The sequence below is a fragment of the Papio anubis genome, chromosome 20, assembly GCF_008728515.1.
Source record: "Papio anubis isolate 15944 chromosome 20, Panubis1.0, whole genome shotgun sequence".
Lineage (NCBI taxonomy): Eukaryota > Metazoa > Chordata > Mammalia > Primates > Cercopithecidae > Papio > Papio anubis.
The window spans coordinates 24,424,476-24,443,169 of NC_044995.1; the positions used below are offsets into that span (position 1 = coordinate 24,424,476).

Below are 18,694 nucleotides of genomic sequence, written 5' to 3' on the forward strand. Positions count from 1 at the left end.
TGGTTGGTAAAATGAGGCTTATGCCGTTGCTGTAATGTCAACGGAGCTGCTATGTATTTTTTATTTTTGTGTTTTCAGCAACAAGGATGAAGTTAAAGATATGACTGATGAAAGAAGGAGTTTGGAGTGGGGTAGGGGGAGCTGAGCAAAATAATTATGCTGGTGTGGGTTTTGGCAAACGAGTTGGTCTGAATTTCTACATTTGAGCGTATTTCCAGCCTGGAGTCGGAGGCATCTCTGTGTCTCCATTGTTATGCTCCTTGTCGGAAAGGGGCATTTCATAGTTCTTTTTGTCATCCCTCCTCCCTACTCAGGGTGCCTGATGCAGCCACAGGCTCTCCTGGGGCTGGCTGTTCTGAGTGATGTGTTCTCTTGCTGTGACTTCTCGTCTGACTTTGCCATGACAGCTGATTTAAGGAGGCATGACAGAGCCAGCCATATTGTCTTCTGTTCCTTTTGTTGACGGCGAGCAACACTGCAGTACAGTTAACCAAATGTAGAGGGCATTATCCAGAAATTGAGGAATAACCATGATGTGGAATATTATGCATCCATTAAAAAGAATGCACTAGGGCTCTACCTGTTGACCTGGAAAGATAGCTACAGGATTCCAAGAGAGAATGTGTGAATACTGTGATCAGATTTTACAAAAAAAAAAATAAAAATGAAATAAAGCCACCTTCTTCCCGAGGTTTCCAGATAAAATATAAGACACTCAATACATTTGAATTTCAGATAATCAAGAAATAATCTAGAAATGACTTAAAAGCTATGTGTCGTTTATCTGAAATTCAAACGTAACTGGATGTCCTGTGTTTTTATTTGCAAAATCTGTCAACTCTCTCCCCTCCCCTCAGACAGGTAATGTGTATGAACATGATGTATATGTGTGTCTATATGTATGCATGCAGGTATGAGTAAATATGTGTATTTGTATGTGGTTATATAGTCATGGAGTAAATAAAGAAGGATGAATCCTGGATAAGTAACATGGATTTTCTGGAAGAGATTGCATAGGGGTTGATATGAGAGCGTGTAGTGGAGGAAGCAGGTGGAAGGGAGGAAAGGGTGAGGGAAACAGAAAAGGCAAAACGGAAAGCCCATAGGTGGTATGTCATTCATCCTCTTGTTCACTCTACAAAGGATTGTCTAGATTTCCTTTCTCAGGGCCTGGGGCAGGCACCTAGGATTCCAAGGAGGTAGCCAGGGCCCCTGGCCCTTGGGAGTTCAGCTGATAGGAAAGCAGGCCATCCCATCACCATGTGCTTGGATTCTGTGGAGCTTATAGGAGGGGGCTGAAGAGTCAGCAGTTTATCTTGCATTGCTAATTTAGAAGAGAAGGGCTGGGATCACGCCTGTAATCCCAGCACTTTGGGAGCCCAAGGCAGGTGGATCACCTGAGGTCAAGAGTTAGAGACCAGCCTGAGCAACATGGAGAAACCCCATCTCTACTAAAAATACAAAATTAGCTGGACGTGGTGGTGCATGCCTGTAATCCCAGCTACTTGGGAGGCTGAGGCAGGAGAATCGCTTGAACCTGGGAGGCGGAGTTTGCGGTGAGCTGAGATCGTGCCATTGCACTCCAGCCCGGGCAACGAGAGCAAAACTCTATCTCAATAAAATAAAATAAAATAAAATAAAATAGGTAAATAAATAAAATAAATTAAAAAAGAGATGATAAAAGTTTGCATCTCAGCATCTCACCAGCCCTGTTTTTACTCTCTGGGTCCAAATTTGGGCTTCCTGGTCCAAATGCCGTCCTTAGCACTCACAAGCTCAGCTCAGGAATGATAACGATTGTCTCACAGTGGGCACGTGGGGACCCCGTGGAAGGTAAGAAACGGCCGGCCTTGGGGGATCCCCTGTCTCATCTCTCCCTGTTTAATGTTGAAGACAGTTGCTGCAGAGGCCGGCACATCCACTATTTATAAGACCATTCAAAACTCTCCTTCTTATTTCCAAATTCAATTAAAGAGCTGTTAATACGTCCCAGGTTTGTTGTAATGAGCCCATAACTGAAACTGACATCATTATCAATTCAAACAAAACACAAACGCTTCATCTTTTGCTTCCTCAGGGAAACACCCAACTTCCCCAAGCCTCAGCCTCTCCCTGGCTGGGAGGATGCCGGGAGGCTTGCCTGGTGGTTTCTTCTTTGCAAATACAAAGAGTTCTGCGGAAGACCTTCCCTTCCCACTGCATGTTGTGCCCTTCGGTCCAATGAGACTTTGATCAGTGTGGTTCTGGAATGCTCTTTCTATAGCTGACTTCCCTTGGCAAATTTCTTTCAGGAGGGGAGCAGCTGCAGGAAACCTGGTGGGTGGGAATTCTCTGTGTTGTCATGTGGGCCAAACCTCTGATGTTCTGTGGCCCCAAATATTGGTTTCTTATAATGTAAACTTTGCAAAGCTCCAACACCCATTCTTCTGGGATGAAGAAGAAATAGGCAAATAATTTCATCGGGGTAAAAATGCAGAGAGAGAAGAAGAAAAGTCATGAGGCAGTGGTGGTCAGAGGGCACCAGGGCCAGAGGGCAGAGGGTGAACGGTGGTCACAGGGAGTGACTTCGACGTTCAGCTAGCGTGGGTCATGAGGGTGCCTGAGGATGTTCAGCTGGGCTCAGTCACTGGACACAAGGGCTCACTGGGTTTTTATTGGACAGGGCATTGCAAGAGAGGCACAAAAGCTATTCAGGAGAAGGAACATGAGTAGTCAATGAGCACGAACTGGGAGTCAAGAATTTCTGAGCCCCTGGTATAGCTGCACACTGACCTCATTCATTCTCTCAATAGTCCAAAGACATAAAAGGGTGACAGCCTCAGTATTTTCAGATTAAGACAGTAGGTCACTGGAAGGTTCTGTCTTGCCCAACATTGCAAAAAAGCTTGAGACTGTTTAAACTCAAATTCAAAGATCTTGTGTTTAAAAGTTTCTCAGAGTGGCTGAGAAGTGTGAGTAATTGCAGACTCTTTACCCAACAGGTATTCCTGTAAGCTGTGAACTCATCCACAGGTGGCCTGGAAATTGTCACTGCTAAGGCACAATGGAACCTCTTTCTTGCCCCCTGGGTCCTCAGTGTCTTGAACACAGACCTGTGGCTTCTCTCCCTCTGTCCTCCTCTGTATCCTTGACATTGCCCTTCTCTGGAGGGCCTGGACTTCCCAGAGTCTACTGGAAGCTCTCATATGAACTGGGAAATCTATCACTGGGTTCTCACATGGATTTAGGGTGTGTGCCAGTTCTGATGGGGCTGTGAGTCTGAGCTGGGCCACATTGGGAACTAGCACTTCCCACAAGCAGTGGGGTTGGTGCTGTGGCTGGGTTGTGCTGCAGCCTGCTCTGGGAAGCCAACACAGCCTCTTTCCAGAGCCTGTTTTCCAGAAGGATCTGGCACCTGGAGGCCTGGAGGAGATGCCCATAGGAATGCTAGGCAGAGCATCCTGTAGCACTTGTGATGGAATGAGGTCGACGTGGTTTGGATATTTGTTCCCTCCAAATCTCATGTTGGAATGCAATCTCCAATGTTGGAGGTGGGGCCTGGTGGGGGGTGTTTGGGTCATGAGGGGTGGATTCCTCATGAATGGCTTGGTGCCCACCCCGAAGTAATGAGTTCATGGGAGATCTGGTTGTTAAAGAAACTGGCACCTCCTCCTTGCTGTCTTGCTCCCTCTTTCCCCATGTGACACACCAGCTCCCCCTTTGCCTTCTGCCATGAGGAAAAGCTTCCTGAGGCCTCCCCAGAAGAAGCTGAGCAGATGCTGGTGCCTTGCTTGAGCAGCCTGCAGAACCATACGCCAAATAAACCTCTTTTTAAAATAAATTACCCAGCCTCAAGTATTCCTTTATAACAATGCAAAATGGACTGACGCAGAGAGCAAATTTCTTTTCAACTCCATCAGCTGCCTGGCTCCAGAATCTCAGTGGCCTCTCTGTGTAGGTCAGGAACCCTCAACTACTGTGGCTTATCCCATCCCAAAGTGGAAAATTATTAGTGGTTTCTTTTCTTTCTTCTTTTTTTTTTCTTTTTCTTTTTTTGTTTTGAGACAGAGTCTTGCTCTGTCACCCAGGCTGGAGTGCAGTGGCGTGATCTTGACTCACTGCAACCTCTGCCTCCCGGGTTCAAGTGATTCTCATGCCTCAGCCTCCTGAGTAGCTGGGAATACAGGCATGTGCCACCACGCTTGGCTAATTTTTGTATTTTTTAGTATACATGGGGTTTTGCCATGTTGGCCAGGCTGGTCTTGAACTCCTGATCTTAAGTGACCTGCCCACCTTGGCCTCTCAAAGTACTGGGATTACAGCCATGAGCCACCACACCTGGCTGATCAGTGATTTCTGCACAGAGCCCATCAGTTTTGCCCTGGCCAGTTTCCACCTACCTGAGTTTCTCAGGCTGCTTTTACAAACTCCCAGCGAGGCTGTGCAGATACAAATTCCAGTGCCCAGCACCAAGTCCACAAAGAGGCTCATTGTGCCTTTCCTTCTGTTTTCCCTCCCTGCCCCTTGATGGACCTTATGTTAGCCATTCGTTCCTTCCCTCCTTCACTCCCTCCTGCCCTCGTGCACTCACCAGGTATTTAGATGGCCACTGAGGGTTTCCTGTGAGTGGACATGGTCCCAGCCTCTGAAGATTCTGAACAAAACAGGCAAGGTATCTTTCACCGAGGTTATACACTTCAGAGACGATGTTGACCATGCAAACAAACACATAAGATGATTTCAGAGAGCAGGAAGTGCTATGAAGAAAATCCCTCAGATGGATATGATGGTCAGCTCTACTGAGGTCTTTGAGTTGAATCTTGAAAGTCCAGGGGAGCCGACCAAGGGAAGGTCCAGAGCAGGAGGACTGCTGAGAGCGGAAGCATCTGCAAAGGCCCTGAGGTGAGAAGAGGAAGCTGGAGAGAAGCTTAGAGGACACAGAGGCCCATGGTTGAAAATGAGTCTGGGAGACCAGCAGCGTCGGGCCGGGCACGGTCTTCCACCTGGAACTGCATTGGATTTTATTCTCACCCTAGTCTCTCATGGAGAGTTCACAGACTGCGGCTTCCTTCTGTGCCTGAAGCTTGGCTTGCACCACTCCCCTCCCTGAGAAACCCTCCTTGTTATTTGTCTACTGACATTTCACTCATCCGAAATACCTCCTCTTCCATGAAGCCTTCTCAGTTTCCCTGGCAGGATCCATTTCTCTCCCATGTGACTCTGTTGGACAAAACATCTTCTTCGTAGCACTTCTCTGGCTTTCAGGGTGTTTCTGAGTCCTGAGGCCTTGCTGTATCCATCTCTGCAGCCCCACGGTACTTGGTGCATGGAATGTACTCAGGCGTCTTCCTCTAAGCCAGCAACAGGTGCCTTGTGTAGGAATGAGGCTGGTGGAGTGCTCTTGGGACATGGAGGCCAAAGCTGGGCTTCCTACCTTTCTTCTAGATCTTTGGAGGAGCCCTGGGTTAGGGTGGGAGCAGTTAGGCATTTGTCCAGTTATTTTTAGTTTTGGGTGAGCAGCCGGGTAAGAGATGACTCAGACTGGTAAGCAAAGGGACAAGGCTAGAAGCAGGAACAATATCCCTGGCTGTGGGTACCACATCTTTGAGGACCACAACAGGGCTGTGGGACCACATCTGTCATTAGAAGAGCCAATGGTGAGGGGTGTCTTTATCACCACGGGAAGTAAAAATGAATTAATGCTTGAGCAGGAGCTGCCGTGAAGGCAGCTTCTTACAGATTAATGCTGTATGAAGCCCTCTGTCTGCACTGACACATGCCTGACTCCCTGAGCAGGCCCTTAGCCTTGGTGGGATTTCAGCAGGGTAGAGAGTCCATCTGAATGATGCGCATCTGTGTCTTCCTTAAGCCGATATAAGGGCTATTCCTATTTACCAGGTGGTTGCCTGGCTGGGATTTCCCCCAAACTGAGCTTGTCCTCAGCAAGGACTCCCCAGTGTCAGCTCCAGCCCCTAGAGAGGCGGCACTGGGGTCTACCATGCAGCATTTATTTTGCTGGCCCTACCTGTTCTGAGCACACAGCCTGCTCTGATCACCCAGGCCTGCAGAGAGCTGGGAGGCAGCACCTTTAGCAACCCTTGAAGTCTGAGAACACTGTGCCCTCCTAGTACCTGCCTTGCCTCTCGAGGGTCAGCCTTCTCCTCCGTCCACTCCCACCCACTAGCCCACTGTCCTCTGTGCAAGGTGCATGGGCCCATGGGGACCCTTCCTGTAACCTGTCTTACTATTTCCCAGAGCTCTTTCTTTCCTCCAAAGACAAGGTGACCTGGCTTCCTTCTCCTTGTCCTATTTTTGATGACAGGAGTGGTTAAACCAAATGACAGAGAACACGTTATGGTTGCCACTGTATGCCTTCAACCAACAAACTGCCCTTCAGCGTGATGGCTTCTCACTGGCCCATGGCGAGGGGCAGGGGAGTGGGGAGTTATCCCCGTTCTGGGGGTAGGGTCATCACACCCCGTCATCTCTGCCCCCAACACTGATGCCTCATGGTGTTTAACCATCAGGACCAGCGTCCAGCATCCCCCTCCAGCTGGCTCTGAAACCCCCAGCCCAGCACAGAGCCCAGCATGAGTATTGCTGAAAGGACGCGTGAATCTGTGACTTTTGAGAGGAAATGCTCCCAATGAGTAGCTGACTTTGCTAAAGGAGGTGACGTCCTGACCTTGACCTTGACCTTGAGGCAGTGCCACCGTTGTCAATGGGGCTGCAAGGCTGTGCTCTGGGCTGCCTACCTAAATCACACCAACTTGCAAAAAGTCCCGGGATTATTTACAGTTGGTCTTTAAACAGCAGTAGATATGAATAAAAGAGCAATATCTCACATCATTAGTCCATAAATATGCAGTTTAGTTTTATTTGTCAAATAAAATAACCTGAGATTGAGCTGCCTAGCTGAAAGACACAGACATACATACGCCTGTCTCCTTGCCTCTCCCTGATGTTTGCAGCACTGCAGGAATGTTCTTTCCCCAAGTGTGTCCTACTCTCTCCCTTTCCTGGGAAGAATCATTCAGGCAGGTTTGCTTCCCTCTCCCTCCGGGGAAAGCCAGTTGACTGTCTAGGCTGTCATCGAGGCCATCGGCTCCAGCCCTCTGGGAAAGGAAGAGCTGGAATCCCCTTCCTTGCTTCCCTTATTTAACGGAGCCTCATTTCGATTTTATAAAAGGCTTGGAGTCTGTGGCAGTGTTAGAAGCTGACTCTGCTCATTGTGGGGGTCTATGCCATGTTCCCCTGCAGGAACAGAGTAGGGAGGGCTCTGCTGCAGCCCAGCCTGAATTTTCTGTCGTCACTGCGTCCAGCTGGGTGTGTGTAAACTGGCAGGGGTCCAGGGATGTGAGCAGGAAGGCAGGAGGGACACATCCCCCAAGGGAAAGAACTTCCCAGTGTAGGGTGAAGACCAGCTCCGTGTGCCCTGTGTTCATCTGGTGGGAGAGGCCTGGGTGCAGATGCGCACTTAGGTTCTGCCTGGTTTAGTGGGCCATGTGTCCTGAGTTAGGCGTTGCAGTGGAACAGGGAGGATGGGCTGGTGGGAGCCAGGGCTCTTGATTAGTAGGCATGGTTGGGTGACACGGCCCTGCCTCTTCACAAAGCTGCCTGCACTTCCTGAATCTCTGAAAACTTGAAGTTTTATCTATCTTGGGTGTAGCTCAGCCAGAGCAGAATATGACCTGATGTGAACTTTAGCAGCTGTTGGTAATTTTTTTGAATTTTTTCAATTTTTAATTTTTGTGGATGCATGGTAGGTGTATATATTTATGGGGTACATGAAATATTTTGATACAGGCATACCATGTGTAATACATTCAGGTAAATATGGTATCTATCCCCTCAAGTATTTATCCTTTGTGTTTCAGACAATTAGATTATACTCTTAGTTATTTTTAAACAAATAATTAAATTATTTTTTACTATTGTCACCCTGTTGTGCTAACAAATACTAGGTCTTATTTGTTTAAGTTGTTGGACTATATATATATATACACACACACATACACACATATATATGTATTTGAGATAGGGTCTCACTCTGTCACTCAGGCTGGACTGCTTTGGCACAATCTCGGCTCATTGTAATCTCAACTTCTCAGGCTTAAGCGATCCTCCCATCTCAGCCTCCCGACTAGCTGGGACTACAGGTGCATGCCACTGTGCCCATCCATTTTTTTTTTTTTTTTGTATTTATGGTAAAGGTAGGGTTTCTCCATGTTGCTCAGGCTGGTCTCAAACTCCACACCTCCACACCCGGCCTGTTGGTAATATTTTAAGCAGAGATATTAAAGACAGCATATCCTGTCAACAGATAACACCACCAAGACTCAGTATATTAAGTCTGAACTTTGTCTCAGAATGTCTGTCTGTTCTTTTGCAAATAGGACCTTGACTTCCAAATTAATATTCGCCTTGTAAGACTCAGAAACAGCTCCGTCAGGGAGACTGAGGGATGTGATGGTGAATGGAGAGGGTCTTAGGTGAACCCAGCAGCCTCCTCATGCTCACCCCTCAAAACCCAAAGGCTTTTCAGGTCAGGTGTTGGAATGAGAATTTTGCTTGTGCTCTCCTTATACGTTCAGCTTTCACTTCCTCTTGGATCCTTCTAGTGACTATGATAAAATCATCATAGATTTTAGACTAGTAAGTTCCCAGCACCCTCTAAAATTCAAAGGCCAGGAACAGAGCAGGGAGGGCTCTGCTATACCCCAGCCTGCATTTCATGATATCACTGCATCCAGATGGGTGTGTGTAAGCTGGCAGGAGTCCTGGAATGTGAGCAGGTAGGCAGGAGGGACGCATTCCCTCAGGGAAAAGAACTTCCCAGCGTAGGACGAAGGCTGGCCCCATGTTCCCCATTTCCATCTGGCGATCAGTTGGAGAGGCCTTGGGTGCAGGTGTACATAATATACTTTAATACATAAATAAGCCATGGTGTTCAGTTAATATGATTGTTTCTTATTGCACCTCTGCGTGATATGTGTGTCCATAGATGCCATGTTTTATTAAACTAACTGGTGTTATATTTTTGAGAAGGAATTTTGTGATGTAATGAAATTCAAAGTTGTATCTTTCCCATCGCAATATTCTCTCTGCAATGTCCTTCAGAGGCCTAATTCTTTTGTGCTACAAACAGAGAGAAGAGATACCCTCAACTGAGAAATCAGTTTTCTTTTCTTTTTTTTTGAGATGGAGTTTTGCTCTTGTTGGCCAGGCTGGGGTGCAATGGTGCGATCTTGGCTCAGTGCAACCTCCACCTCTCGGGCTCAAGTGATTCTCCTGCCTCAGCCTCCTGAGTAGCTGGGATGACGGGAGCATGCCAGTGCACCTGGCTAATTTTTTGTATTTGTAGTAGAGACAGGATTTCACCATGTTGGCCAGGTGGGTCTCGAACTCCTGACCTCAGAAGATCTATCCACCTCAGCCTCCCAAAGTGCTGGGATTACAGGCATGAGCCACCATGCCTGTAAGGCTGAGAAATCAGTCTTCTAAGGAACCTAGAAGAAAAACAAGGAATTAGAACAATTATAAAAAGTGGAAAAAAGAATAGGGTTGTACCAAGTCAAGTTTTCCCAATAAGCTAACCACGAGATGTGTGGAAGTGTTAAACATCAACTCTGGGCCAAGTGGTTGGTTTGAATCAGGGAAGTTTTGCAGCAGTGGCTGCCTTGAAGTTTGATAGGAGCAGAATGATCCTGACATGATTGGTAGGGATGGTCTTCTGGACATGGGAGGGGCTGGCTTTCCCATTGCATATCTCCCATGAAATCTTACCCTTTTGGTGTCCTTGGGAGTTTCATCTTTTTCAGTGATGGTCATTTTCTTGGTGCCAAGATACTGTTTTTGTGCTCAAGCACTTGTCAGAAATTGTGACATAAGACAGAAACTTACATGACTCGCCATGAACAAAAAGGAATGTGTCTTGTTAGCAGCACAGGCAGGATACACAGCCCAGACCGGCAGCTTTTATTGCTTTTGCAAAGGAGAGGAAAATATCATCCAGTTCAATGATGCTCTATCTTTGAAGAAATAGGCAAGATTTATCCTGAAGCACCAGAACAGTGGGTTTCTGATGACCCTCTCCCATTGGCCTCTAGACATGGATGGTCTCAGGGTGTGCTCATCCTTCTGGGGTGGTGCCCGGGCAGGCTGTCTGCATGCAGGTGAAATAAACAGTCCCCAGCACTTTGCTTGGTCACAGGAAACATGCTGGGTGTCGGAGCCACAGCCAAGCGTTGTCCAAGGTACAGACACATCCCCAGCGTAGCCCCACTCAACGAAACCCCTTTCAAGGCCAGGTCTACCCCTGTGAGTTCTTTCCTCTTGGCTTAAACAGGTCTTGTACATCTTAAGCGTTCAAGAGATGGGGCTGTCAGTGTGGGTCAGACAGATGGGCTGTACTCAAATGATCTGGTGTTCATTTCATCATTTCTCCGTTGACACAACTGAGAACGTTTTTCCTCAAATGCTTAGTTCAGATTCGGCTGTTGCACAGTGGGTTTGCCTGTCGTGAAAGCAGCTAGATAAAAGTTGCACGACAAGTATTTTAAAAGACAGGTGTGGACAATAAGGAAAAGTGCAGTGAAAGGTTTAAAACATAGAAACTCTGTGGTCTGGGTTTGTCTTCCTTAGGCCCCTCAAGCAAACAGAGCCCTGTTCTTCTTCCCCCAGTTGACAGAGCGCCCTTTCCTGGGTGTGGGGGTAAAAAGACGTCACCAGCCCTGCTGTCCCTGTAGGTCACAGCTCAGGCCTGACATCAGCAGAGAGAACAGAAGGGTCACCTCCCCGGAGAAGGAAGGAGCTTTGCCTTTGAACGATGCATTTAAAGCATTTATAAAACATCCTTCAACTTCTTCCAGGAACAAAAGTTTTAAATGAAGGAAAGAGCCTCAGCTATTTCAAGGTCTTGGATTCTTTCCCTTTCTGGCATTTGTGAGCAGCCGTGCAGATTTCTTCCTCCAGAAATGGAGGAAGACTGATTTAGCAAGTTTGCAAAGAACCCACTTGTGTGAAACACCTTCCCTCCTGCTTTAAGGTGAAACTCCTCTTTCTAGGAGGAAAGCAGATAGAGGTCTAGGTCTGGATTGCATTGGTCCTAGCATTTGTCACAGCGTTCTACTGAATTAGTGACTCAGTGCAGCAGTCACTTAAAAAAGAGACCCAGCTCAAATAGAGGGGCCCAAATCTTTGCTGCTTTTGCTCGAGAGTCTCACGGGGTCCTTGTCAATTTCTATTAACCTGTGGCAGCTCCAGGAGGAGCACTCAATTCATGGTTTGTGTAGGTGGCTCTCTATTGGTCACACGGAGAACTCCTTGAGAGCGGGACAGCATCTTATTTTAGCATTTCCAGCCAATGGCTAGAGTGCTGGGCAACAAAAGGTGCCCAGTCAATGGTGATTGATTATTCGATCCACATTTAATTGAATGCCTCGCCCCCACTCGTCCACTCACACAAGAAGACCATGCAAAGGTGTGGTAGGAAATGTTCTGATGGTCAAGTTTTAACAACATGAAGTGTAGAGTCTCCACGAGAACATCTGTGGATTTTTTATGGTTTCTGAACGAGTTTCCCATGACCGTGCTGCTGTACATGCCTTCATTCAGATTTTGAACTTAAGGACCACCTGCTCTACAAAGTCCTATCTGTGTCCCGCAGGTCGGACCTGTATGCACAGGACACACAGACCTTAGAGACATGACACTCCTGGTGGCATCTGTAGGAAGGAGGCTGGGAGGAAGGACTGGCGGGAACTGCTGCGCACCTCTAACCGGAGTCATGAGGGCTGGTCTGAAAACAGAGGTGTGGATGGCTGGAGGAAGTGGGTGAGAGCAGCTTGTGTCTGTTGCAGAGGGAAGGAAAGGGGCACTTCCTTTTGGAAAGACAACTGGTGTGATTCAGGGAGAGGCGAAGTCGACAGAACAATGCCAAAAAACCTTCTTGATGACTGAATTCCAGGATCACAGCCCCTGCTTTCCATGACAGGGTCAACCAAGGCTGTGGTCTTATGTGCACCCGTCAATTAAAGCAGGAGGGAAGTTTCAAAGCAAAGTCACTCCAGGAAAAATTTAAAACCCTGGGCTGACTTTAAGGATGCACGTGAAATCATGACAAAACAAGGATTCTATTTTATTTTATTTTCCATGGGCTAAATTATTTCAGTTCTTGGTGCATAAGTGTTTTGAGATAGCATCATTTTTCCCCCCTAAAGATAAATCCTGGAGACACAGGGGACTTCTCTTGAGGAGGGATGCTCAGATCAATCAGGAGAAGCCAGGCGGGAAGGAGGGCCCAAGACAAAGGGCCTTGCCTGGAACTCTGCAGCAGGGTTAGGGCACGTGTGAGCCACCCATTGCATTTCTGTCTGTGGTTTTCATCAAGGTTCCCTCTTCTGTGACAGGTAATGTCATTGCACGTACACAATTTAAGACAGAGCATCTGGTGCTTCTTGGACCTTCAAGCAAGTGTCACATCTCAGGTGAACCTTGGCAGTTTTTAGGTGAACAAAGTAATCAAAGCAAAAATGTCAACTAATAATAATAATGATGATGATGATATCAGAAGAATGTCCAATGCCATGGTTGGATTCCCAGAGGGCAGCATCTGCTCATGCCGTCAACAATGTGGTGCCATTTCAATCATTCTCTTTTTGTCCCAAAGATAGAAAAAAAAAATAGAAAAAAGAAAGAAAGAAAGAAAGAAAGAAAGCAAGCAAGCAAGCAAGAAAGAAAGAAAGAAAGAAAGACAAAGACACCATGAACTGTCTATCCTCCTGGTAATACACCTGTAAATAAACATGTCAATGTCTACATACAATGCACATTTATGCAGAATCCATCCTCTCTGTGCTTCTGTAGTTACCAAGTAAAAGTCCTTCTAAGCCTAAGAAATGACAGTATTAATTCAGTCTTGGGGTGTGGGGGGAAAGGTGGACTATCTTCAAATAAAAAAGGCGAGGCTAATGAAGTGGCATCCACGGGGGACTGGGAAAAGAAGAGGCTTCTTGTGGGAAAGTAATTATGTCTTCACTGACCCTCCTGGGGTACCCCCAGTGGCGGGGACTCTGCCTCGTGGTGTGACATCTCCTTTCGGGATGAGCTGCCCGTCACCTCTAGGAGCCCCCCTCTCCACGGATGCGTTTTCTAATCAGTTCACATGATTGAGCCTCCAGCAAGTGATGCTTTACTTAATTCCTTTCCGCCTGTAGGGTGTGAGGTTCGGAGGCCTCTCGTCAAAACTTTGGAGGGCTCTGTCAGTTTGAAAAGAACATGACCTTTAAATTGTATCAGTATGTTTGCTGGTGCATAAGGGAGAGGAAAGGTTCGTCCTGATGGAAAACCACTCAGAAGCCAAGGAGTAATTCAGAGGGAACCAGCCCAGGAAGGTAATTCGTTTATACGTAATTTGCTAAGTGGGGCGAGAATGGGGTCATGTACCTGCCGGGAGAGAAAGGCCTTAAGGTTTGGGTCTGGGGACATTTAGCCCATCTTAGGGTATTTTGCTTTCCATCGCTTCTCACCTCTGAGCTACAGATATTGCTCCACTGTTCTTAGAACAAGTAAATCAGTTTACTCCTGTGACTGCAATTGAGGGGCCGATTTTCAGAAAGATTCTGCTTACACAACTGTCAGCCCTGGAGTTGAATCATTGACTCCTCCAGAGAAATTAGCAAGGTCTGGTCTGATACTGTGTGACGCAAGTAGGAACATGAGGACTGATTTTGAGGTTTATCAAAAAACTGCTTTTTAGAGATAAAGCGTCTATTCTGATTTTATTTCATAAGTCTTATTAGAATAAAGAGAATTCGAGAAGCCCATCTGTTTCATGCACGCCCCCGTGCACACACACACCCCCATCCCCACACTTTTTATTTGTGTATTGTGTATAGTTTTTATTGTGTTTACTTGTGTAATTTTTTAAAAAGTTATATTACTTTGAATTTAGAGGGCCTTTAACGATGACCCTTTGTGTCATGAATTTGTTCCTACCTCTTTTTTCTAGTTAAAATATTTGGATTTATAAATGCAGAAGAAAATAGAGGCTAAGATACCGAACATTTCCTGGTTTAAGGAGGGGACCAAAAATAGCAATTTGAGCTTGGAGCAGACGTATACTTATTTTATTTTATTTTTTTTAAGTTGTAGCATCTTTATCTTTCAGAATCAAGAAAGCTGCCCACAGTGTCATTCTTCAGCTGAGAAAAAAGAGAGATGACTAACTCCTCGGACTGGAGTGAGGACTCACAGAGGTGGCAGGACACTGACCACCTATGTCTCCATTTCCTGGGCTGTCACACTGGGGTAGAACATCTCACTCTCCCATGGAGGATTATGTTATTTTTGGAGATTAATAATTTTGGAGGAAGAAAGGTGGCTTCCTCAAAAGGAAGTCACATGAAGAAGCAACTTACACGGTGGTCTCTTTATATAAACATATTGTGACTAGACAATGTATTTGTTCTCTGTAGCAGGAAAGAGCAATGAGCAGGCTCCTGACTCTAGGCCCCGTTTATCCTCACGTTGTGAAGCATAATCATTTGTCAGCTTAGGTGAAGCCCCTGTGCCCGGCTGCAAACCACGGTGCTGTGAAGTATTGACTGAGTCCGGGTGCCTAATGCAAAATGCAAAATAGGAATTGAAACATACTTGATGGAATTAAAACATTAGTATTGGCTTTCAGCTCTCGGTTCTCTAGCTCCTGTAATAAATGCAGGGCATCTTAAAAACAAAACCCAACAAACCAGCAGAAAACAGCCGGGCGCCTTTGCAAGGCAGGAGAGGCACAGAACCTCGCTGCAAGATTTGCGAATTGATTTTCTCCAGTGTGGACTCAGGCAACTGTTTCATCTCTAACTTTGACATATACTTTTCATTTATTTTAAGTAGAATGATCTTATTTTTTTACCATGGGTATAGGAAGACACTATGACGTGCTAGATAAATGAAATAATCCTGATTACCACATTAAGCCATACGCGGGTAATCTTAAAAAGAAAGTGCTATAAAAATCTAACGTGGATACACTTACTCGAACATCAGTGTTTATCAGCATGTATATGCACTGGGCCTTCTCTGAAGCGGAGGTCACCACAGCATGGGATTTGGGGTCTGACCTTTGCCAAGGAAGTCCATCATGTATTTCATATGAGATACCTTCCTAGAGAAATGAATCTGGTTTTGGTCCCAGACAGGAATCCTGTCTTTCATCAAATAAGTTTAATATTCATCAATATGGCAGGAACCAATATGTATGGTTTTGCCTCTCTGCTCCTAGAGGTCTTTATTTAATCCTAAGTCTTGGGAATCTGAGTCAACTGTGATGACCAGGCCCTCATGCCCAATGGGATCCAGGAACAGTGTTTTAATCTTATTTCCTCAAGGATCTGTGGAGATCTGTGTTTGGGTTACAACCCTGTTGCTCTCTAAGGGGTAGCGTGTTTGGGCCAGGGAAGAAAAATGGCGCCCAAGGGTGATCATGTTTGGGCTCCAGACATACCCACTCATTTAAACCTGTGACATTTCTGGCAATCTTGATTGAAAGCAAAGACAGCCACAGAAATATTTTCTAATGGGTTCTTTAGACTGTTCAAGGACCACAACATTCCCTTCTCCTGTCCTGGAGTTTCAGACATCTGTCTGGTGTGGAGGCACTGTTCCAATAAATCCTCTGTCCTTGGGAGATCAGAGGTGAAATGGGATTGGGGAGAGGGTTCACAGACAGTGGGAACCTTCACCAGGACCAAATCCAACCCCTCAGCCAGTAGTCCTTGATAGCAGAGCCCAAGGGAAGCCCACCATGTGCGTGCTCACCGGCTTCTGTTGTCTTGGGCTGGCCCGCAGGCAGCCACACCGGGCTTCAGGATGCCTTATCCTGATGTAGCCCAAAGGTTGCTCGTTCTCTTTTATGTCATAAATCCCTGTGGCTTTGGTAGACCTCCCGTCTGAGGCGTCTTAGGACTATGCTGCTAGATTTGCTCTTTTGCATCGACAAGATGTGCTTGGCCTTGGAGTTCCTTTCATTGCAGGCTTGAAACCCTGAGTTCCTGGGACTGCATCTGGCACCAAGCTCTCTCTCCCCAGAGTTCAACTCCAGGGTTATTGTGGGTGAGGCAGGCAGTGCCAGGAGGGAGGCCCTTTGAGCTCAGCCTGCAGCGTTATCACCAGTTCCTCTAGTCTGAAGAGCTCAGAATAATTTCTGATGATTTCCCCCAAGGAGTGGGGGTGGTGTGGTTAATAATATTGCAGCGGGCACAGCAGGTTTTGGGTGGAGAGAAAGCACCTGGGCCTACTGAGTAGGGAATTTTATTCTGGGGTCTGAAACTTTCCTGAAACTTGGGCCAGGTTGGATGAGGTAACTCCATGACTCTCCAGACACATTTTGAGTGAATTGGTTTCAGCTTTCACAAAATGCTAATGTTGATATTGTTTACGTCTGGTCGCATTGTTTTTCACTTTAAAATTACAGCTTTAGTACATCAAGCTAATTTCATAATACTGTATTAACTTAATATTCCATAAATCACACATGTCAGATTGCATTGTTACGGATGTGCAAAACCCAAATTTACTATTCAGACTCTCCAAACACATGTATTCATAATTTGCTCCAGCAAGCCCCGTGCTGCCATATAGGGTTAAGGAATTATACATTCCAATGCTAGGCACAGATCACACCGCTCTCTCTCTCCCTGCAATTGTTCTCCATACAAATTGAAACAATATATTTCCAGCCATTTTCATAGTTGTAATTACTAGCAAAAATCGTAATACCGTGAACATATTTTAAACACCTGCACTTTTGGTCCAATTCATTTTTTTTGTAAGCTGAGTGTTCTCATTTGAATAAGGTTGAGAAAGCTCACTGGTGGTAGGAATGGCAGGGTATTTTTTTTTCCCCCTGGGGAAAATGATAACTTTTGACTTGGAAGGAGAGATAAAGAGACTAGCAGAAGGAACTCAGCTTGTACCTTCTCCTCTCCCTTCATCCCTTTTCTCTCCTCTCATCCTCTCTTTTTCTCTCCTCTCTCTGTGCCTGTCTCCCCACCACCTCTGACTCTCTCTTTCTTTTTTCACCTTGGCAAGAAGAATTTAATTTCAGCCTATTTGGCTTTTACGTGGTCCCTGGTCCTCTTGCAAGGATGCAAAGTCTCTGTTTAGCCCGGCTTGCTGGTTCTGGGGAACAAAGGCATGCTGTCAGTGGGGGAAATGGTGGTGGGCTGGGGCATGGAGGAGCCTCTGTAGGTTTTTAAGCACACACTGTCTAATCGGGCTCTGACAAGTCCATTGTAAATCAAAGGTCTGGTAAGTGGGGATGCCAGAAATGTTTGATCTCCTTCCAAGCCTTGAAACAACTTGCTTATTTTTTCTGCAGTTTGGCTCCTCACTAAAATAAAACATTGCGAGATGAATGTTCTGACGGGTCATTGTGTGTCAAGCTGTCACTCTGTAATGGTTACATATTTCAGCTGGATTGAGGTGGTGCTGGTTGGGGGAGGTTTGGGGGAAAGAGAGAGGGAGAGAGGGAGGCTAAGAAAGGAGACAAAGAATAACAAGATTTCTGCTTTCTCCTTGTGGCTGATCTTCATTTAAACCAAACACTTGTCATGTTCAGGGGAAGTTTTATAAATTTTTAATGATATTGGGTACAACTGGTGCTTTGAAATTTGCTGTACTTTAATTTTTTCTTCGTTAGCAAAGGTTCACTAATGCATTGAAGTGCTAAGAGCGTATCCTGGGGATGCCACGATAATTGTGTTGTTAATAATATTGTGGCACTAGTAATGTTCTCCTGGTAATCAAGGCATGAGATTTTTTTTTAATATATTCAGTTATTACACTGCATCTCGTACAAATCATGTCAATTACAATTGCCAGCCTGTGACAGTTAAAATAATTGTATACGTTTTCTAGAATTTTCCATTGGCTTGGCTAATCAAGCTAAAAAAAATCAACACATTATTTGCATTAATTTTGTTTCTAGTCTATTTCCACTCCTAAATCATTTGTCCATCTACTTCAAAAGGCAGAACAGTAAGTATTTTAATAATAAATATACAAACACATTCACACCAACCTAATTTAGGAATACTCCTATAGGTCTGGCAAGACGGAATCATCTGGTAGGAATGTTTTGTGTGACTGGGTTTATGACTTTAACTAGTGTGCATGCATGCTGATATTGAGTTCACTTGGGATATGTGGATTCTATGTTTATATAGACCGATCTTGTAAGAGCATTCATTTTAGCATTTGCTATTTCTGTATTCCGTCCGTAGTTCTGTCTAGGTCAGGAAAATTGCATGATTTTGGTTTTTCCTTTTTGGCTTCACTGAAATAGCTCAATATTCCTCTGCACCAGGATATGATGTATGTAATACTTTGCAGAACGACACTGCAAATTTGCAGCTCAAACACTAGTCTACTTCTGTGAGCTCTACCTCCTGACCGGCACTGAAGGTTTCTTTATTTGGAACTAAAGTAGCTAAACACTTGAAAAGTACTGAACATGCGAAGCCGACTGCACACGGAATCCCCTGCGGTGTCTCAGCAAATTTCTCCATAGCCTGGGCTTTCTCTCTCTCCTTCACCCAGCGTCCCTCTCCCCATCACCACTGAGAACAGGGAGGGGTTTTGGTTGCATACAGGCATGTTGAATGAGGACTCCAGGGTGCACAGGAGAAGGGGAGGAGTGGCTGGAAGGCTCTCT

The 18,694-nt window shown here is 45.8% G+C and overlaps 1 long non-coding RNA gene across 1 annotated transcript; it reads left to right on the forward strand.

The window, feature by feature from the left end:
• Positions 1-9,399: 9,399 nt before the first annotated feature.
• Positions 9,400-15,174, forward strand: LOC110741918. The gene is made up of 3 exons (XR_002518949.2): positions 9,400-11,791; positions 12,390-13,373; positions 14,150-15,174. It is a non-coding gene; the product is annotated as an uncharacterized LOC110741918 (long non-coding RNA).
• Positions 15,175-18,694: the final 3,520 nt, after the last annotated feature.